The 23,017-nt window shown below is 46.4% G+C and overlaps 1 long non-coding RNA gene across 1 annotated transcript in view; it reads right to left on the bottom strand.

Moving 5' to 3' along the window:
• The window catches only part of LOC117884469, a 142,304-nt gene that overhangs the window by 23,053 nt on the left and 96,234 nt on the right, over nt 1-23,017 (bottom strand). The window contains exon 2 of the long non-coding RNA XR_004647568.1: nt 9,569-9,720. This is a non-coding gene — a long non-coding RNA (uncharacterized LOC117884469). The remainder of the gene's footprint in view (nt 1-9,568; nt 9,721-23,017) is intronic.

Below are 23,017 nucleotides of genomic sequence, written 5' to 3'. Positions count from 1 at the left end.
CCTGAAATCAAATAGCCCAGGGCCTGCTGTGCTCTGCTACCGCAGCCTGGTTGCACTGCATTCTGGTAGCTAATGGACATGGCACCCAGAGTCCCTCTACTCTCACATCCTCCATTGCTTCCTCCCTGCGGGTGAGAAGAACTCACGGCTGGTTTCGCTTCTCCTTGAAGGCTCGGTTCTCTGCTGCAGGGGGAAGGAAGAATTGGGGAGAGGAGGTGCAGATCCTCAATCCTGAGCCACGCAGCCCCAGTTAAGTTGGAGCAGCCTCTCAGCTGCTCTAGCATATACCATGGACACAAGGTTCTTACGTGACTTCATGCTAGAGAAGACCAGGCATACGCATAGCTCTGCCATATACTATTCCCATCCCCCACTCGGCTCCCGTAGAACTTCCAACATGCCCCCTCCCTTCCCGTATGCCCAAGCTAGGGATGTGGGACAGCTGGCACAGGAGGTACCCCCACACATAAGGAATTCTCGGCTGGCTACCTCCAGCCAGCATATGGCACTTTGCACTGCTTGAGCAAAGTGGCTGCAGTGGACTGGAGAATCCGACCCTTTATTTGACTTTTACGTATATATTTTCAGAAGATGGTTGAGGATGCATGGCTACATTTGCTGCCCAGCAGCTACCTGGATAGCTGAAACCCTCCAGGGCGATGTGGTCTCAAGTGCCAGAAGATGCGGCCTAGGACACTTTTTGTTCCCCTCTGGCTCTGGTGGCCTGGAGCAGATACCCATGGTGGTCACTTCCTGGTCTCCTGCTAGCCCAAGGAATTTCCCCCCACCACACCCTTCATGGCCAAAGCGGTGCTCAATGGCATCAGAAATGCTTTAATCATGTGACACCTCCTCTTCTTGTTCCCTTCCCATCTCTCCTCCATGATGCTGGTGCCATCCCACTGGGCCACACACCTCATCCTGTCGGAACGAGCCGGCCTCTCCTGCTGCTGCCCGTGCTCCAGGCATTTGTGGGCAGATACTTTTGGGCACGAACACTCTCTTCACACTTCAGCCTTTTTTTTTTTTTTTTTTTTTGGTAAAACCATGCGGCTGCTTGTCGTGTGTTCAGTTTGGAAACCACCGCACTGGCCGTGGCTTTTAACAGCATGGACCAGTAGCTGCTTCCGCTTTACCCTAACGTGCTTTCGTTGTTAGCTGGATGAGGTCTCCACGAAGCTATAAGCAATAGCCAACAAGACTCGAGATACCTGCTCTTATGGTTTTAATAGGGCATCATTAAAATAAAAAATCTCCGGTCCCTCATTCATCTAACCTTCCCTGTTGCTCTCTCTCCTCCTTACACTCCTCCCCGTCTCCACTCTCTCCGCTTCCCCCCTGCCCCCCTCTCTTTCTTCTTTTGAAGACAGGCATTAAAGCTCATAAACATGTGTTGAAGACATGCCGATTAACAACCTCCTTCAAAAAGAACAAAAGAAGAGGTAAGGGGGAGAGATAATGAGGAGGAGGAGGAGAAGCTAAACAGAGCAGGCATCCTTACAAATGAATTTCCCTGGCGGAGTCTAAATTATGCAGCAATTGCTGTGGTCACGAAATCAAGGGGAACTAGGGGTCCTGTCTGTCTTCAAGGAAGTGCCTGCTGGGAGGAGCTGGGACAGGAGTAACTATTAACTCTCCGGCAGCCGGCATTCCTACAGCACTCTCTACAGGGGCACCGGGGAGGCGCAAACTCCCCCTTAGCCTGTACCCCTGCACCATCTCTAGCAGTGAAATCTGGGCCTGATTCGCATTGGTACGAAGGCCCTTTTACACTGTGGCATAAGTTAGGTTACCAGAGTGATGTAAGGGAACATTAGTATACAGGAGAATCAGGCCATCTGTGCTGAGAAGTTACGAGTTATTCCATCTGAGATTAGTTTAAGGGAAAACTCTCCAACGGCCCACTTTTTGGAAGGCAATGTGACCTAGTGGATACAGTACTGGACTGGTGTTCAGGAGACCTAGGTTCTACTCTTGGCTTGGAGGCGGGCCTGCTGGGTGACCTTGAGCAAGTCATGTCACCTGCCTGTGCCTCAGTTTCCCCATCTGTAAAATGGGGATGATGCTAGTGATCTCCTCTGTAAAGTGTTTGGAGATCTACTGATGAAAAATGGGATAGAAGAGCTAGGTATTATTATTACTGTTATTTAACATGGGGGTGCATCGATCAGAGGCACAGACAAAGGCAGGAGGTTGCGGTCCATCCCAGGCCTGGCTACAGGCCACAGCAGAAGAGGCATGGAAGAGCACAATCAAATCTGCTGTTTTTTTTTTTTTTTTTTCAATTTTTTTTTTCTAGAACAATCTTTCCTAGCTGCTTTCTGTTGGCAGCTGTGTAGAGCCCTACCTGGCAGCCAAGGGGAGGAAATGCTGACTCAGCCCGAGGTGAATTCGTGTTGGGAGGGACTGCACAGGGTGGGAGCAAAGGGATTTTTTTAACCCTTACTCTGCTAGGTTTTCCAGTCCACCAGCCAAACAGGAGACATGTGTGTGCTTCTTGTCTCCTTAAAGCACTAAAATATGAGGCTAAATAATGTGATGAACTAGAGGTGGGGACACTATAAGCTCTTTGGGGCAGGGACTGTCCCTTACTCTGTGGTGGTACAGCACCTAGCGCAATGGGGCTCATTTGGGCCCTAGAGGCGCTATCCAAACACAGTTACTTAATAACAGCATGTAGTATCCTGGAGACGAGGAGGAGAAAAGCATCAGATTCACACTCCTCCTTCTCACCTAGAAGCTTCTCTCCTCGTCCCCTTCACTCCCCCTCACACACTCTTCGCTCAACCCAAGCTACTCGCTTGACCCTTCTGGGTCCTCTTCCCACCCCTGCAGCCCCTACACTTGGAACACCTCTTTTTCCTGGCCCATCCAACATGGCTCCCACTTCTCCTTCTCAGAATTAACCTTTCCAAGGAGGCTTCTAAACTGTGCAACCCTCAACACGTGCATATTAAATTAACAAGCAATCCCAAGACCATATGGCCGTCACCTTTGTCCTCCCCATGCTAGTCACCTCCAGCTGTTAACATTTACGGCCCTGTTTGGCCATTGAGTAGTACCTTAGTCCCTGAGTTCTCCCATTGAAATCATGAGTCAATGAGCTGCTCTACCTGAGTGAGGGTGGCAGAACTGAACTCTTACACTAAACTTGTGGGGTTTCTTCCATCTCCCTCTGAGGCATTTGGTGCTGGTCACTGTCAGAGACAGGATACTGGACCAGATGGACCTTGGGTCTGATCCAGCTTGGCAATTCTTATCTTCTTAGGTAAGCTCCTTGGGGCATGGCCTCTACCCTCCTTTTTTTTTTTTTTTTTGGACATCTAAGTAATTCAGTTAATGGTAATAATAGCAACTGAGAGATTACGTGAGACTGGGAGAAGAGAAAGGAGAGGGGAAGATTGTTTACAGCATCCCCCAAATTCCAACTTTGTCCCATTGGACTAGATGACCTCCTGAGGTCCTTTCCAACCTTGATATTCTATGATTCTGGAGTATCAGAAGCGAGGCACCTCCCCTCGTCCATGGATTGTTAAACAGCAGAGGAAATGCTTTTCATTTGCCTCTCCTTAGAGTCTCCCTCTGCAGTAGTCACTACAGATCTGTGCCTTCCATGGGCCCTGGACTGTGTACTGCAGGCTGAAGTATTGGTGTTGACAAATCAACTCCACTTTAACAAGCAGACACTTCCCTTTCCTGTCCAAAGAACACACTCCGTTCCTGGCCTGACTAATGCATATTGAGTACAGATCTGTAGGTTTGATGTTTCTGAGCAGTTTGTTGGACAGAGCTCCTCGGAGACGAGTCCAGAAAATCAGAAATCCATTGGGAACCACGTCGTGAATAGTCATTACCGAAAACTTCAAAACTCTTTTCAAGCCTGACTTTGTAAACCTTTAAAAAGGTCTCTTGATCCAAGCCAGGCAAGCCTCCACTTGCATCTAGTGCCACCACCCGGGGGGGGGCTGTAGTAGGCGTGTGTGGTTCCCAGAAGCAGAACCTTAATGATTTAAGTCTTAGATCCGAGAGAGACATGCCACTGGTGGAGTGAAATCACTTACTAGGGCTACACAGCCAGGAACAGGTGTGCGAAAATCAGCACCCAGACACCAGTTAGAACAACATTTTTTTCCCCTTGCATTCCATAAATCAACACTCTAATCTTTCACTGTCCAGTGAGATCTCTCACTGGGAGGGTGATAAATTGCCCTCCAGCCTCTGACAGCTGCTGGGAAATCACTCATGGCCCGAGACAAACCTCTAAATCTGACATTATAGAGTGTTGAAAGGAAGAATGTCTGTTTTTATAACCTACCTCAGTTATAATAAATATTTAAAATCCACATTAACATCCTCTTATAGTTACAATCTGCCCTCTATGGAACAGTGTCCAACTTAGATTTAATTAGCAGTTGAACCTTTCCAGCCCAAGCTCCTAGTTACACTGAAGATCCAAGTCTCCAGTGAAATGCCTCTGTTTTCTTAAACTACCTGCACCGTAATAAATATTAGCCATGTCGCCAGGCAGCCCTGTTGGAGACAGTGCTCTTTTTGTCTTCTCGAAAGCTAACATTTAATTTAAATGATAGGGTCTTTCCAGACTCCAAGGGGAATTTCTTTCCTGCTCTCCAGAACTTCGCCATACTTCACTTCCAAAGGCTGGTATATTCCTTTAGCACCAGGAGAATACAGGAATGGAAACATCTTGGTGCTGGTAGGGAATCAGACAAAACCAAGCCTACTACTATGATAGTTGCTTTTGGGGCTGTATCAGAACCACAGATTAGAGTCCCCTCACCGTTAAATTTTGGGGAAGTTCAGATACAGATCCAAACTTTTGCAACTGGAGAGAGGAGAAAGATTTGGCTCTGAAATGTTGGCAGAGCAAAACTGAGCACTTTGCCATCTGACTTTACAATTTGTTATTGTTTGTTATCATTGTCGCAGTCTTTTTATGCAAGTAAAACAACTTTTTTTTTCCCCTTTCTTTTTTGATGCAAGTAACACACTTTGAAAGCAAAATGAGTTTGTTTGTTTTTTTGGTCCCCCTCCCCTCAGAGTAAAAGTTTCTTTTCACTTGTGGCAAAATCTCACAAAACTAAACTGGCAAAGAAAGATTTCCTTGAGCTTTAACCAAACAAAGATCCCAAATACTCCCATTTCGATACCTGTGCATGGTTCTCCCAGTCCTGCCTAGATGCAACCTCCTTATGACCATGGTGGAACCACCAAATATAGACTTAAGGCTAGAGATGGGCCTGAGCCAATCTCATCAGTGCACATACCCTTTGGGGAAGCTTGGATGTGGTTCTAGACCTGAACTCCAGAACTTGGACTTTACTATTCCTATTTCATTATTAGGTACATTTTAAAGGTGTTAATCACTGTTGTATATAGTGGTAATTATAGTCAGCTGTTATATAGTGCTTTTCATCCATGGATCATTGGACAAATGACCAAGGAGGAGTATAAAAATATTGTTCAGGCATGCAGGAGTGAAATCAGGAAGGCCAAATCACACTTGGAGTTGCAGCTAGCGAGAGATGTTAAGAGAAACAAGAAGGGTTTCTTCAGGTGTGTTAGCAACAAGAAGAAAGTCAAGGAAAGTGTGGGCCCCTTACTGAATGAGGGAGGCAGCCTAGTGACAAAGGATATGGAAAAAGCTAATGTACTCAATGCTTTTTTTGCCTCTGTCTTCAAGAAAAAGGTCAGTTCCCAGACTATTGCACTGGGCAGCACAGCATGGGGAGGAGGTGACCAGCCCTCTGTGGAGAAAGAAGTGGTTCAGGACTATTTAGAAAAGCTGGACGATCACAAGTCCATGGGGCCGGATGCACTGCATCCGAGGGTGCTAAAGGAGTTGGCGGATGTGATTGCGGAGCCATTGGCCATTATCTTTGAAAACTCATGGCGATCGGGGGAGGTCCCGGATGACTGGAAAAAGGCTAATGTAGTGCCCATCTTTAAAAAAGGGAAGGAGAAGGATCCGGGGAACTACAGGCCAGTCAGCCTCACCTCAGTCCCTGGAAAAATCATGGAGCAGGTCCTCAAGGAATCAATTCTGAAGCACTTAGAGGAGAGGAAAGTGATCAGGAACAATCAGCATGGATTCACCAAGGGCAAGTCATGCCTGACTAACCTAATTGCCTTCTATGACGAGATAACTGACTCTGTGGATGAGGGGAAAGCAGTTGACGTGTTATTGCTTAACTTTAGCAAAACTTTTGATGCGGTCTCCCACAGTATTCTTGCCAGCAAATTAAAGAAGTATGGGCTGGATGAATGGACTATAAGGTGGATAGAAAGCTGGCTAGATTGTCGGGCTCAATGGGTAGTGATCAATGCCTCCATGTCTAGTTGGCAGCCGGTATCAAGCGGAGTGCCCCAAGGGTCAGTCCTGGGATCGATTTTCTCCAATATCTTCATTAATGATCTGGAGGATGGCGTGGACTGCACCCTCAGCAAGTTTGCAGATGACACTAAACTGGGAGGAGTAGTAGATAGCCTGGAGGGTAGGGATAGGATACAGAGGGACCTAGACAAATTAGAGGATTGGGCCAAAAGAAATCTGATGAGGTTCAACAAGGACAAGTGCAGAGTCCTGCACTTAGGACGGAAGAATCCCATGCACTGCTACAGACTAGGGACCGAATGGCTAGGCAGCAGTTCTGCAGAAAAGGAACTAGGGATTACAGTGGATGAGAAGCTGGATATGAGTCAACAATGTGCCCTTGTTGCCAAGAAGGCTAACGACATTTTGAACTGTATAAGTAGGGGCATTGCCAGCAGATCGAGGGACGTGTTCATTCCCCTCTATTTGACATTGGTGAGGCCTCATCTGGAGTACTGTGTCCAGTTTTGGGCCCCACACTACAAGAAGGATGTGGAAAAATTGGAAAGAGTCCAGTGGAGGGCAACAAAAATAATTAGGGGGCTGGAACACATGATTTATGAGGAGAGGCTGAGGGAGCTGGGATTGTTTAGTCTGCAGAAGAGAAGAATGAGGGGGGAGTTGATAGCTGCTTTCAACTACCTGAAAGGGGGTTCTAAAGAGGATGGATCTAGACTGTTCTTAGTGGTAGTAGATGACAGAACAAGGAGTAATGGTCTCAAGTTGCAGTGGGGGAGGTTTAGGTTGAATATTCGGAAAATCTTTTTCACTGGGAGGGTGGTGAAGCACAGGAATGGGTTACCTAGGGAGATGGTGGAATCTCCTTCCTTAGAGGTTTTTAAGGTCAGGCTTGACAAAGCCTTGGCTGGCATGATTTAGTTGGGGACTGGTCCTGCTTTGAGCAGGGGGTTGGACTAGATGACCTCCTGAGGTCCCTTCCAACCCTGATATTCTATTATTCTAAGATCTGAAAGCACTCTACAGAGGAGGCCAAACCCCTCTCTTTATGATGTGCTGAACTAATATCCCTCAGCCCAAAACCCATGAACGTTAGTGAAGTTTGGGTGCAGACCTGAACCTTGCAACTTGGGCCCATCAGATACAGTGGGTCTAGTTCATGAGTGCCACTCTCGTTCATTTCTGCAGGAGTTGCACCCATGTAATGGAGAGCAGAATCGGGCCCACGTGGCTTCTTCAGAGTCTGTCTTGAGTTAGTAGCTGCCCTTATTTAGTGGCTGCACCTTTTACCATGCAAGCCAAAGAGGAAAGAAACTAAGTTCTAGGAAAGCTGTAGCATGTACACAAAGCTACCTAAGATTTGGCAAGGAGGGATGATCTGCAATGCTTTTCTTGTGAAATAGTAAGAGGACAGTGGTTTGCTAAAGAGCCTCAGATGGGCAACCCCCCCTAAGGTTCTATAGTTAATAGGACAGAGGACATGAGGCCTCGTATTGAGAAAGCATGATGGGCCAGCTGCCAGATATGCACATTCCCACCCTGCTTTTATTCAGTGAGCCCTACATCCAGCTCGGCTGCCACTGAATCAATAACACCCCATCAATGGCAAATCAAGTCCTCCCAAAGGGCACCACTGCCCAGATAGAAATATCATACATTTTCCTTACGCATTTCATGAAGTGCACCAAACATCTATGCACATTGTGTAAATAACGGGGTCAATGGGTCCCTTAGTTGTCAGATTGTGCATTTCAGACTATTGCTAGCTTTCCAATTTGTGTTAAATGTATTTTATTAGATTGTCAAATATACATACAACACATATCTGCAGCCACAGATATATGTTAAATATACAAGCACAAGCACTTACATTTCCTATCTATCTCATCAAACTATGGAAAATGCTCACAAGGACACGTAGCCTTTGAAATGTGCGTCCCCAAAATATACAGCCATTAGCACGTGCTCAGAGGTGTCAGCTTCACATTGTGAATTTACTTAGGTCTGCTGATGTTGTTCTTCCACCACCAGTGAGAAGGTAGTCCCTACAAAAACAGAACTAATAAACATAGTGAGATTTTCTATTATTGATACCCTGATTTTGCTGGAATTGAACCAGCTCTCTTATAAATTGCATCAGATTTCTTCTGTTTGAAGCTCTGCATGAAAACCAAAGTCCATTATAAACAGTGAAAGCCAATAAGGATAGATCTAAAATCTGTCTTGCACAGAGTCTACCACAATGGGCTCCTGGTTCTTGACTAGACCTCCTAAGTGCCATGCTAATACAAATAGACACTAAATAATAATGTTGAACCAAATAATCCTGAGGGTTCTGGAAGGGAAGTTGCTCTCCCCCTGATTTATGGTCTGCAGTCAGATGGTGGGCAATTGGTAGCTTACTACCCTTCATGATCCTGCTCTTTTGTGGATGAGGAAAAGGCTGCTGGCCCTTACCCAACCACAATCCTACAAAGGTACACAGCTGGCTTCCCATCTTGTACAACTCACCCCAAAAACTCTAATGGCCCGGAATCTGTTTGCATCACACACCTGCTGTGTATCTTACTCTACTTGGTACAGAAAATATCACCCCCATATGGAAAGTGCTTGTGTATATACATAACCTCTTATTTTATGAAGAGTTTACAGCCAGTCCGTCCTACTTGCAGGAGAAATTACATCCTCAGGTGTTCAAGGTTTATTTTCGATGAGGAGAGAAGGAGTGTGTACAGAATAGAGGACATGTGGTCCCTTGGGTAGAGAGGTTACATGAGCCCCTGTTAGCTTTTTTAACTTTCGCTTTTCCAGATGTTTTCAGATTGCCCGGAGAAGCTACCATAAAAGCTCTCAGTTACACAGAGCCTGGGATGAAAGGTTACGAAACTGCCTCATTCTTCACTCAGTATGTGAGTCTGCATCGTTCATAGAGACCGAGGGTGTAAATATAGTTTATAGATCTTGCTGTTCTGGCTCATTCTGGAGAATCAGCAGAGAGGGGACCTCTGTTGAAAGAGGTCTCGGTCACACATATGGGAGATAGAAGGAAAGCAGATCGTTCCACAGTCCTTGGCTAGAATACTTAACCTAGAGACCAATCAAGTCCACACCAGCTCAGAGGCCCACCTCCCCCACTGCAGGGTACAAAGAACTCCCTGTTGTCATAAACAGGAGTTATGCAGATCTTGTGGCAGGAGAAGAAGGCTCTGAAACTCTTACCCCAGCAGCCAGAGACTATATGAAGGCAACACCAGCACTTCCATGAAGTTTGGCAGTTGTAGTCCAAACCAAGGTACTTCAGGACACTTAGCACAGCAAGTTACTTCAGAGCCCTTGTAAACCATGTCAAGCCAGGTGGAGTTTTTCTGTTCCTGTGAAAAATGAATACATTGCCGGGTTAGGTGCTTGGCTGCTGGACCCTTTACACTTCCATCATGTAGCTGAGAGAAGCGTGAGACTCATGCCTGGCCTATTGTGGGGGGATAGCTAATAATTTACACACTGAGGGGAAAGGGAACAAAAGAATTAAACAAAATACAGACGTGCAAGACGGTGGAGATAGAGGACCAAGCTTAGGTCCCTATTCATTGAAACCATTTTTGAGAGCTGGAGTTTAGAGAATTAGACACACAACAGCACAGCCCTGTCCAACAGTGTAGCAGCTTTTCCATGAGTGATGTTTTCTCAGGCAGGGCCTCTAGGGGTATGTCTACACGGCATTGGAAATCTGGGTATGTAGGTCCTGAGTTTGTGGACTTTATGTTTCCAAGCCTATGCTTGAATGCCCACACTGCATTGTAAACCTGGGGTCACAATTGTTGGAGCTGGCTCTCACAGCTGAACGAATGTGTCTATGCTGCACTATGCAGATCTCCGACTCTGGTCCGTGGCTTGAGCTGCATCCACACTGCAAAATGAGAGGGCTTAGACCAGAGTCACAGTGGGACTTGGGCTCTGACCCACTCCCCCAGCAGGGTCCTAGAGTGCTTGCTGACCAGAGTCAGACTAATTTGTGTGTGTGGACGGAAGGGGAGCTTGGGGGTCAAACCTGAGTCACAGCCCAAGCTTCAGGTGCAGTGTAGATGTACCCTATGTCTTCCCATTTTACAAATCAGACAGTGTTTTGAAAATTTACTTTTAAAAAGCAGTTACCATAGAATAGGAACACTTTGTATCTTTCTAAATCTCAGTTCTAAAACTGACAGAGATGGCTAGAAAAGGTCCAATCAGAGGATGGTGAAAGGGTTTCAGGGATAGCGGAAGGAGGGAAGCTATCCACAGGGCTATAGGAAGTGGAAACACACGCGTCCCAGGGGATAATAGACAGAAGTGATATAGACCACATGGAGATGAAAGAAAGTGAAGATACTAGGTATTCATGGGATTAGCACATGGTGGGATATAGGCTTCACATGGGGTAACAGAAAGCAGGGACAGAGATTTTTCATGGGGAGAGAAGAAAGCACACAAGTTCTCTGTGGGGATACTAGAAGCTAGTGTATAGACTTTCCATATGGCTATCGGTAGGAGGGGCCGGAAACAGATTTCTCATGGAGATAACAGAAAATGAAGACACAAGATTTCCCATTAGGAAAACGGGAGATGAACACTCAGGCAAACGGGCTTCGGAAAACCCTAGGGAGGGACACAAGCAATCTGTTTCCAGGTTCCAAAACCAAGCAGCAGAGACTGATATGGGGGTGGGGGGGAAGGGAGGGCTGAAACCCCCCAGAGAGTTCAGTGTAGGAGGAGAAAGCTAGGAAGGTAGAATCGCTGGAGGAGGTCCTAATGGGCTGCCTTGTTATAGAGGAGGTCAGACTAGATGACCAGAACGGTCCCTCTTCTGGCCTTAAAAGTCTATGAAAACTGAGGGGAAAGGTTGCGACCATCATACGAGGAGGGACCAAAATAAACTGGTGGAAGGGTTGCTCCAAAGCTTCCCACCATGGAATGAGAAAAGAAGAAGACCGGGGAGCGCGTACTGCGATTGGGTCTAAAATGAGAGCAAGAGCTAAAATTGGTCAATCCCGAAGAAGGGGGGACACAGCTGAGGAGCGTGTACAATAGCCTGAAAGGGAAAGAAAAGAAAACCGCGATGTGAAGATAGGAGAGCGGATGATAAGAGGCGGCTGGCTGGGACCAACTGCTGGTTTGAAATTGGCAGGAGCTGCTTGCGAGTTTCACCTCCCAACAATGTCTCCTGGACGGTCAGTGGTTTGCTAGCTGCAAACAGTGGCACTCAGTTCCCTTATATACAGCTATTTCCTGCAGATTGTATAAACTGAGTTGTTCCCCAGCAGGAAGTAGATGTGTACCTTCATTAATCAATGTCATGCTTCGAGAGAAATGCTGAGTTCATGCTCATGTGTCTCCTCAGCCTCTGGAGACCACGTTGCCTCTAGCCAAGGCTGGTAGTCACCTGGAACAGTTTTCCAGCCCCCCTGAGCAGCAGGAGTGTCCATTAACTACCATGGATCGGTGGGGATGGTTTGTAAACTCCGGATACATACAGAGGGGCCTGGGCACTTATTGGCCACTGCTTTCCGCTCTCAGAAATGGGTCATTTAAACAGAAAACTGTAAAGTGTTCATGCCTCAAAATGCACAGAAACTATCAAAACAAGCTCCTGTCTCCATGCCACAGACTCTGCATTCAAACAGAAACTCGGGACTTGTTATACTGGAATGAACCCAAGGGCTCCCACAGATTCCTTTCCTTTTTCTGATGTTTCACACAATAAACATTTCATTTCTCCAGCGTGAAAACGGACACACCCCAGTTACCAGGACAGCTTGTTTTGTTTGGAGTAATAGTTAAGGGCCTAATCCTGCCTCACCGATGTCAATGAGAGTTTTGTCGTTGACTTCAATGGGATCGGGTCCAAAAGAGTCAAATGGTGCATTAGAAAAATAACAACAATCTTTACTATGAGAGACTATTTTGACCGCATGAGCAGATGGAGCCAGAGTACTCTCTCCAGAGGCAAAACCAGTTCAGACAGGTTCTCACACCACTCCACCCACACAAGTGAGTGACAGCATGCTCAGACAGTGAAATACGAGAGAGAAGCATTGCATCACCAGAACGTGCTGGCATCGGCTGATCTGTGATCCGCAGGGTAGGACATCATGATCTAGCGCTGCCCCACAGCTGATTGGCCTTTTGTGGGTGCCATATATGCTGCACACAGCTGCAAGCCAGAGTGCGGCAGCAGGACTGTAAGATAAGTAGCACAGCTAGAGTTTGGCAAATCAGAGAGAAGAGGGGCTGGGAAACTGAAAATTAAGCAGCACTTTAAAGGCCCAAGATTATGATCTAGGAATCACAAAGATCTAAATAATGTCAACAGATCACTAATTTTTATACTTAGCTTTATATTTTCACAGCACTTTACAAACTTTAACTAATCGAGCCTCACAAATCACCTGTGAGTTTGGTAAGTCTCATTATCCCCATTTTACAGAAGGGGAAACTAAGCGACATAGAGGTTAAGTGACTTCCATAAGGTAACACAGCAAATTGGTAGCAGAGCCAGGAAGCTGGGAGTTCCTAGTTCTGTGCTCAATACACTAGTCCAAACTACCTGTCAAAATCCAGGTGGTAGAGTTAGTGATTGAGAGAAAATTGAGGCGCAGGCAAAGGGCAACATGAGTTGTGTAACAGAATCAGGCCTTGGTGAATGTGGTGCAACACTTCCAGGACACACCAAATTAGAAAGCAGACTAATCAAAATGAAGCACAATTCCAGAGCAAAGTGAGCACAGTACAAATACAGTGAGTTAGGACGTAGCCCTTTAAGTGCACCACATTAAGGAGTAGGTCTCAAAGCAAACTAGTTTGGGTGTTAGACCTCAGGTTTCTTTAGCTAGAGACCGGCTCCTCAGCAGTTGCATAGACTACCCAAGAGAATAAGCTGATGAACAGTCCAGAACTCAGTGAGCGGAGAGCAGTCCTAGAACTGGCGAGGTTACATATTGTAACTGCATGGTGGGGATCATTTTCAGGTCTCTGAGTGAAGGATGGCTCCACTGTTGAAGCAGCATCACCCTCTGGCTGGTACGCACGCCAGACTGGTACAGATAAGAAGGAAAATGCTAGCAGGGAGCTTGAAAGTAGAGGAAAAATACACTTCTCAATACCCTCTCTCTCCACCTGCGCCATCTGAATAGCTGCAAGGCTTTACTGCAGAGCTCATGTGGGGCTTATTCCCAAACTCCACCTGTACCCTGTCAGGTAACTCACAAGTACCCTGTTAACTCCACCTGTGTGTTATCAACCAGTTATACTTGTGCCACATCCGCTGATTCCACCTGTTCCCCCTTAACCAACTCCGCCTCTCTATTAAACTATAGATACCCTCATACTTGAGTGAGATATATGCCCATCTGTGCATAAGTGGGATGTTTGACCAATCAATGAGACCCTCAGAGAATATGTAGGGTCAGAAAATGGATGGAATGTATACAAACCCCTAGGATCAAATGGGTTGCATATATGCCCAGCTAGAGAGATTCTTAGTTGGAGGCATTCATGCCAGCTAGAGAGACTTGGGGTGGGAGTGAGAGGGGAACTCAGATGCCCAGCTATCTGAACACTCCAGAGTGATGTGTTTCAACCCAATGGACAGAGTTTTAGCCATGCCCCCGCCTTGACTTTTAGTGGAAGTGACAATTAAAAACCTTTTCAACTCTGAAAATATTGCCCTTGGTGGGTAGCAGGCATGCCCAGCAAGACAGATGTCTGGGTGCCTCTCTGTGATGCTAAGTACCCTTGACAACACTTAAAACACAATCTACAAATTCATCAATTTCACCAAACTCCTATAACCAACAATGGCCAGGCTAAAAAGAGACATTGAAAAATCCTCCCCCAGCCTACTTACCATCCTCATAATTCTCCCCCGATCTCCAAAATCCAGGGACAATAGATTAAGCCTCAAGCCAGCACCATACCTCCCCAACCAAACACCGGGTAAGGCAACTGGTTGCTTGGCAGAGTCAAATAAGCCAGCAATATAGAAGAGGGTGTAATCAGCATCTCTCTCTCTCTCTGCCTTTTCTACATTGTGTCCACATGTTACAACAGAAAATAGATTTAGGATCCTCCCCCCCTCCACCCCCGGTCCCATCACTTTCAGGAAAATCCTACCATCTCATGAGGCTGAGAACCCAGAATAGCTCTGTGGACGCCTAACTTGCATGCATCATCAAGACGACATCATCTGCCTGTGCAACTAGAGTAGTCGTTGTGATGTACTCAAGTTGGTACCCAGGCAGGCAAGTGTCAAGGCAAGCTGAGGTAGGTAGATACGCTGAAAGTTCTCTTTTCACAACCTGTTACAAAGATACAGGGCAACTGTTGGCCAGATTGTTGGTATCACGTGATTATTTCTTGAGCAATGGCCTAACATCTGATTTAAAGGAAGGTTGGCAACATGCCCTCCTGAGGAAGGGTTGACAATCTCTATCAACAGTGAACCCATTTTTTCTTCACTGGCCTTCACCAACCAGACAGGACATGGGAATTCAGTACAGCTTGTTGACCAGGGTGGAGAAAAAAAAAATCAGATTTTAAAAATTTAAAATCAGATTTTTAAAAAATTTAAATTAAATACAGTTTTTAAATAAACCTATTTAAAATTAAATTTGAAATCTACAACCTATGTTGCGACCTCACATAACTTATTACAATCTATTAAACTAATGTAAACTAAATTATAAAAAATATTAAATAGTACGTGTTTGCTGCCAAGTTTTAAAGAATGTCACTGGCGAAGCACCTGGAACCGCAGTTTGTGTAAGTGCTAAACCAGCTTTTGACGGCGGCAACCTCTTCTCTAAGTGCAAAGAGAATATTTTCTTCATTTCAGTTTATTCAGCTAGTTCAGTTCAATTACTAGTACATTCATTCAAAGTTAAGAAACCAACTGGGAGCTGAAAAAGCAGGAAAGCTGGTTTTCCTCTTCCAATCTATGAATAAAAACTAGGTTTGAGAGGATGAGATCCACCAGTTCTAAAATCTTGAAGGACATGGTGATAGGAAACAATCAGTTTCATCCATAAATTACAGATAATAATACTTGCCTTGTTTAAGAAATCAGTTAATTTTCAATGCAAAATGGTTGAGACACATGAAAACAAAAGTTTATTAAACACATTTATGGTATTTTTATTTAATAAAATATTTTAAATGATTTTTAATTTATTTGAATTTCTTTCCAAACAAAGCTTGACGCAACTCACAAGTAAAAAAAATTAATCATCTAGTACATAGGAAATGCATCATTCATCATTTTTTAATACAATCAAAAATGTAAAAATTCAGAATCGGAGTAAAGGTAAATTAAGCTATATAACTGCTTAAATAAATGTGTAAATAGAGAGTATCCTGATTAGCAAAACGAAGCACCAAATTCAGTGCAAAGGCTGTATTTAGTTGCAAAACAACATGTTTTAATGGTTACTAACCAATGAGAATCGACCTCTCTTTAGGAAAATAACTAAAAAGTACAATGTAAAACATGATTAAAACTGATGATTTATATCAAGGTTTCCCACTTGCCAATTTAATTCATGACTAAAACCAGTTATTTAAATCACTTTGATTTAACTCAATCCACTGATTTAGACACCACCAGTTCCTCAGTGTGCGTCACTGTCTGAAAGTCAAGGAGAGAAGGTTTAGTGTTTGTTCCTTATGAGATTACCCCACCCCACAGAGGCAAGACAGCTCCTCAGAATGGGAGGGATTTGAATCAACCACCAAGTGTAGACAGCTCAATCAATCAGGATGCCTGTTCCCCCCCCCACACACACACACACAAAACAAATCCACTGGTCTAAATTTTGTAAGTGCTAAAGTGGAGCTACAGAAACTTTTGTGTCTCGAAAGCCATGGCGTAAGACTTAAAAAAAATATTTATCTTGCAGTAGATCTGCATCAGTCAGACTTCTGTCACTGGTGCTCAAAAAATCTTTCCTCCACTTCAGGTGTCTCAGGCCTTTTGTAAATCAAGGTGACCTGTGCGGCTGAAGCTGGATGCCTACGGGGCCACCTGGTGAATGGTAAAGGAGAAGAGCACATTATAAAATCCCATCAAACTATTGATAGAGGGGTCTGTTAGGAGGGCAATATTCTCTCAGAGTTTTCTGGAAAAGCTCAGATTCCATTAGTGTTTGAGGATGAACCACCACCCCAAATGGCGATTGCAAATCGAATGAGGCAATGGTCAGTCCATGACATGGGGATAATTTCCAAACTCCCCACCACCAATGTCAACCCAAGGATGAGGTAGACAGAACAGCAACCACCTAGAAGGGTCTGACGGCAGCTTTGGTGGCCATGAAATCCTGAGCCAGTCCAGAAGAGTCATCATCCATGGGGACGTTGAAGTCATTACACTCCATCAGTCTGGTGCCTCCATCCCCAACCCAGTGAGCACCCTCACCAGCTCTCAGAGGGAGATGTGGGCACTCAGGACTTCTGAAAATCTACCAAGGTGTCTCAAATTGGCCGTAGAAAAACCAGGACACAAAATCTGGGGATATTTGAGAAAACATGGGGCTTTCTTCTCTGCAGCAAAAGAGCTTTCAGAATGATCTAAATGGCAGTGCATCTCCTGTGTGTGTGGTTTTTTTTAACTACTTCCCTGGTGGCTGGGCAAGTGTCCACTCACTCAGCTGGGGTGCCCTGGCTTTGCTGATGCTCTGTAAAATGGCACCATTTGGTACTTACGGGCTTCACAGTCCTTCCAGTCTCAATGCTCAGAATGTGAAAAAAGGAAAAAACAGGACCTGGATACATTCATAACTCAGTCACCTATCCAGGAAGAACATACCGTGCATACCTTGGTCCTTAAGCCACCATACACCCCTTTGGCCTTGTGCGTGGAATCTGAAAATGAAAGCATCTGACTCCAGAAGGGCTGTGATTACCTAAGCAAGTGAGTGAGCTCTCTGGAGTCTGTCTGCCTGCCTGCCCGCGTGTCTTTCTGCCTGCGTGTACCTTCCTCTGTGTGAGCGGTGATTCCTGACAGCTAATATTTCACAGGAACCAAAGCCAGCTCTCTCTCACTCTCTTTCTCTCTCTCTCTCCTGTTTATGAAGCTGAGGGTAAGTGTTTAATTAGTTGCCTAATTGCCTGGGTAATTGGTAGACATACTCAGCTCTCCAAGTAATCAGTCTGAACAGGCCTTGAAAATATCTGGCCCAATATTCATTAGTGCAGTTAAATCGTTAAACAGTTACCGTGTTTGGTTTCTGACAAAGACCAGCTAACAGCTGTGTTCGGCACATCTCAATTGCACTCCACATCCTCTCCGCATGGGACAGACGGACAGACACACCACGGTGGAGCCGTGGGGGAGGGGGCACAAGACAGATGGAGGGGCAGAGCCCTGGAGTAGTGGCTCTGGCCGTACAGATGTAGGTGCTGAGCAGATACTCACTGCTGCCTGGAGCCCGTCTCACCCTCTCTTTCCCCCTCCGCTGGCTGTGGGCCTGCCAACATCTGACAGCCACAAACAGAGGCCATTTGAGGAGCCCCAGGGGCGTACGCTATTGCAAGATACTGAGCTAGGAGAGGGGCAGGGAGGGTGAGTATTTGGCTAAAGCAATGGATCTGCCCCTACCGGGCAGTACCACTTGGACACATATGGACCTGCTCTGAATGTTCTCCTTCCCCCCCCCCTCCCCCCACCCCCCACACTTCCTGCTGCTTTCTTCTTCCACGACACCTTTCCTCAGCTCTGGCTTAGCTGGCTGTTCCATGTATCCACCCCCACCCCCTTGGCCTGCTGCTGTTTAGGAAGCTGGTTTTGCCATTAGCAGGAATATCAATGTGAATATTGTCTCGGCGGGTTAGGAGGCTGCCCCTGGCCAGAATAACTCATTAAAGGGACACAGCCTGTCCTCCTCAGGCTCACCGATGCTGGAACCCATCACAAAGAACGCGCCTCGGGACATGGCGGCCAACGTGTCTTGGAACGTGGCAATGGACCATGGTGTGGTCCTCCTTGCTCCCTGGGTGCTCACAAGTTAGCAATGAGAGACTTGCTTTTCTGGGGACAGACAGGTGGTGGGGAGTCAAGTTTGCAACCCAAGCACAAAGAGGAGACTCCAAAGGGATTATCCCACACACGTCCAGGTTAAAGGTGAAGGCTTCAGTGTTACGATCCAAACTGCATTGTCACAACCAACAAAGCACTTACTCAGAAGGTCTGAGCACTAAAGAGCCGAGACTCAAAGCAAGAAGACTTTGCTGGTGTCTCTCCTTGCCAGAGCACCTCACCTGCTGGGATGCTGGTTTCCTCTTGCCATCAGTTGGATAATCTGCATAAGCTTCCGCAAAGTACAGAGCGGGAATTAGCACATGCAAATAACAGAGTCTATCTTGCCGAAGAATTAGCAAGCCCTCCCTTTCCTTCGGTCTCTCCTTCTGATTCCAGAACGAGCTTGAGATCACGCAGTGGGACCATAGACAATAAAGCTCCAAACCCAGAAGCCTTTTAGTATATTTCTGTGCTTTTCCAAACTGTGGAAATAGTCTTTTCCCCAAACCACCACGTGACAGCCTTGCTCACATCAGCAGCCGGCTGTGGGAGGCCTGCCAGGTCGCATAACTTTAAAGAGAGTTGGTGGCAGTACCCACAAACGTGTAAAGAAGAATGCACCTGTTACAAACGGGACACTCTTTAAAAGATGTCTGGCTGGAGAGACCTGTTCAATTAAGTGCAGAAGGGATGGGAATCTGTGCTGCATTCCCAAACGATCTCAAGTCAATATGCCCTCCCTCCACCCACCCACCCACACTTTCTTTCATGATAGTATCAGAAGATTGACTGTATCAAGCAGCCCCACTTGCTTCATTTTCCACAATGCTGACTTGTTCCTGCTGGTGTCGGTATCCAGAGTTCACCTAGCAGGTGTGTGACTCCAAGAGCTTATTGTTCCCTGCAGCATTGATCTAGCAAAGGAATCTAAATCCTGAGGCAGAATTGGCTCCAGAGCAATAGAAGTAGATTCCTAACCGGATTCTGCACCTTAGTTTTGCCAGTTGACCAGTTGGGTTCTTGGCCAACGGGCACCTCTGCCTGAAAGCGAGCACAGAACATACTCTGTAAGGGACAAGGGAATCCAGAGCTGCCTTGTTCCAACATCTCAAATTACCATCATCACTGAACAGGAGGGAAGGAAGAGGCAATGTGGAAATTAGAGGAAGCCAAGGAGAAGGTCAAAAGAGAGCAAGAGGATAACTTGGGAGAATTTGGGTGAGTAACCAAGAGATGGAAGGATGGGAGATCAGAAAGGTGCAGAGGAAAATCAGGACATGGAGGGTTGGAAAGGGGTACATAGAAAACTGAAGCTATCCCAAGAAGGCTAAGGAGAGATCAGAGGAGGTTTCCACTGACTGTATGGGAGAGTGCAACAGCCTGGGAGGAGAATCAGATATGCACAAGAAGAGAGGAGGAAGAGGTGAGAGATTAGAGCACTATGGGGTGGGCAAACTGATCAGTGAGGTAGGAAGGATGGAGAAGAACAGAGAGGGACGCATATAGCTCGATTATGGCACAGGTACTATTGGAGCCTGTCTCAGCCCAATCGTGTGCACTTCCCAGCCACATGTAGCTTAGGAGTGCCCAGGCTATGGCCCATGTGTTAATAGCCCGGGGAGGGGATGGGGGGAGAAATGACCTAGGAGCTGAAGCAGCTAGTCCTGAACAGGCAGTCCAGGAGGAGGTAGGGCCTGCCCTGCTTTGCAGTGGTCAGCACTAATCTTAGAGGGAAACAGAGGGGGGGGGAAAGAAAGGACCCGACCCAGCGAAAACAACGGGGTTTGTCTAGTATGCACTCTCATGTGTCCCCAGCCCAGAAGGCTTACAGATGCTATATGAGAATATCCCAGCCCTTCCTGTAATGCTGGGAATGTAAAGCATTCAAGACCTCCAAGCCCAGAGAACTGGGCCTGTGAATCCATTCCTGAACGACGGGAGCGAGAAGGTTTCCGGAGCACCAGGTAGCCTCAGCAGATCACGACGTGCCTCCTGGGAAATCAGAAACTGGGGAGGAGCATGTCAGGGGTAGTTAATAAAAAGGCTCATGTCTATTATTCTGTCGAACAGCTCTTCGCACTCAGTGGCTTTGTTCTCTCCAACATCTGTAAGAGATTATGGACGTCTTCGTACAGGAGGACATGGTCAGAATCTATAAACACCCAAATGCTGGGGTGAAAGGGAAGTTCCACCTGGGTGGCCTATGTGACAGTGGTTCTTCTAATTACGAACAATAAGCATGGGGAAAGTGGCCCCTTCCAGATGGTTACATCTCAGGAAGAACTGACAATCAGATATTCTTGTTTCATGGAGTACGCTTGTCATCAGATGCTCCCTGGACTGAAGGGCTATGAGTTTAGCAACAGACCAGGCTGCAGCCCAGTGGTCTGAGCACGGGTGGGAGAGCCTGGAATTCCTAAATTCTAACTGCACTTTTCCCATCTGCAAAATTAGGATAATGACTTTTGCCCACGTCCCGGGGGTGTGGCCATTGATTGGGTAGCTTTTGCAAAGTGCTTTAATAGCCTATATAACTGGAGTGTCTGGGGGCGCTCAGATAGCAAGGTAATAGGTCTGGTGTAAGAACCTGACTAGAACAGAACTGCTAATAATCACTCCTCCTAGTCCCTCCTTCTTCAGCCCTGTTCTCAGAAGGTCAGCTTCTTAATTCCTGACTCTGTCCTGGCCCCCACCCCCTCTCCAGATGTCCTGGGTACTCACTGAGGCTCCTGCAACTGGTAAAGCTGCCCAGTGCAAGACAAATTCTCAGGTGACTCATTGCCAGCTCAGCTTGTCTTTGTTAATGCTGCATTTGCCCCTGAAAAAGGCTCCTGGTTTTATAAGCTGTTAGAAGCATAAAGATCCAGCACTGTCTTAACATGCTGTTAGCAACAATTATCCCCTCCCCGATGAAGGGTTTCTGACAGGAGCTTTTGCATCGTCATCTGCAGAATACTTATAGCCTGGCTTTGTTTTTCAAGGTCAGGGATTTGTCTTCTTTGGCCTCAATGTCCATCATAGACAGAGTTTACAAGATGGAGAGAGAGAGCAAGGAGGAGACTGAGGTTCTTGGAGGCCATCAAATCTCAGAGGGTTCACGTCTCCGCATACCGGCCACAGCATTTACCTAGTACCAAGCTACCACACAACCCCAGACAGCCAGATGACCTTTGTGGGGTGTTAGCTATTGCTGATTTCACTCTGTTTCAGTCTGAGATATGGGGAATTGTATTTTATTCAAGAGGTCACTGGTTAGGATGGGGGAGTGGGGAGGTGCATGGATAGAAGGGGGATGGTCCTTCATTCCTCAAATCAGAACAAGCCCCAAAAATCCAGACTTAACAAAGAACCCACATTCTGCATCCTCCGAAGGTTCCTTCCTGCCTCCCCCCTCCAGAAAAGGTGGTGTCAGCAGAGGGGCAAGTGGGGAAGGTAGACAAGAGGGGATTTTCACTGTGGCACTTTAACTGCTCTCCCCTGCTGATTTCTTCTCTAAAAAAAAAAAAGAAAGAAAAGAAAAAGAAAAAATAATTACTTTTCAGCCTCTAACCTTTCCAGCAAGTGACTTTGTAATAAATAATCCACATGTCCCTCCAGTGCAATCCATCAGCGGGAGCGCCTAATTACTTTAGACTCACTTTGAAAACCCTTCCAGTGCCACTTTCAAATAAATAAAAAATTAACATGGAACTTGAGCAGAAACCCAGAGAAAGTTTCCCACTTTCCCTCATTTTACTGCAATTCAAAGCTGATGGGCTGGCAGAGAGACCACAAACACTTAGCTCCCATGCTGGAAGCGGAGCTCAGTGTGGAATTCAAGGCTCAGGAATTCACCGCCTGGCATCTCCATAGAATATCCACATCACAACATTTGGATGCTCCGATCAAAAGTAGGATATGGACCAAAACCAAACTCCTGGATCTAAATTTAGGGAAGAGTTCAGATCTGGATTCAGACCTGGACTTGGTCCCAGTCTGATAGATTTCCACTGCATGCTCCTCAGTGTTCATTTTGAATGTAGGCAGGATGGGGCTTTTTCTTCAGATGTCCAACCAGCGAATGGGTTCAAAGCTTTTATCCAGAGGGAACCAGTTTAGCCGAGACCAGCCTCTGCACAGCTAGGTGGGAGAGTCACAACTTTCTTCAACACAGCAAGGCTGGGAGAAAGGTTGATCAACCCTCTCACCTTCCAACAGCAAGGTGGCCATGTAGCTGAACAGGACACTCCATCTGCCTATAGCGTCTCAATGTCAATCTTTCCCCCACACCCATACCTGAGCAGAGAGCTCTAGGAAATGAGCCCTGGGTGGCTAAAGGTAGAAACAAAGCCAACCCTATCTGCGCCCATCTCCTCCAGCCATCTCACTTTCCACACCTTGAATCCCACTGTATCTCACGCAGCACACGGCATTGGATCTCAGTGAAGTTCAAGCTACATCTGGTCTATGACCTCTGTAGTCTCGGACCTCTGAATGTTGGCCGCTGTTGCTACTGCGTGGGCAGTCTGTTGCACCAAAGGCACGGACATGGAATGCAGGGAGAACACCCCCTGAGAACTTATTTCTGTATCAGACTTTATCCTGCACTTGGGAGATAGGAAAGGCAAGAAGTAAAAGCT

This window comes from Trachemys scripta, chromosome 10, assembly GCF_013100865.1.
Source record: "Trachemys scripta elegans isolate TJP31775 chromosome 10, CAS_Tse_1.0, whole genome shotgun sequence".
Classification (NCBI taxonomy): Eukaryota; Metazoa; Chordata; order Testudines; family Emydidae; genus Trachemys; species Trachemys scripta.
This window is presented reverse-complemented; position numbering and strand designations above follow the sequence as displayed.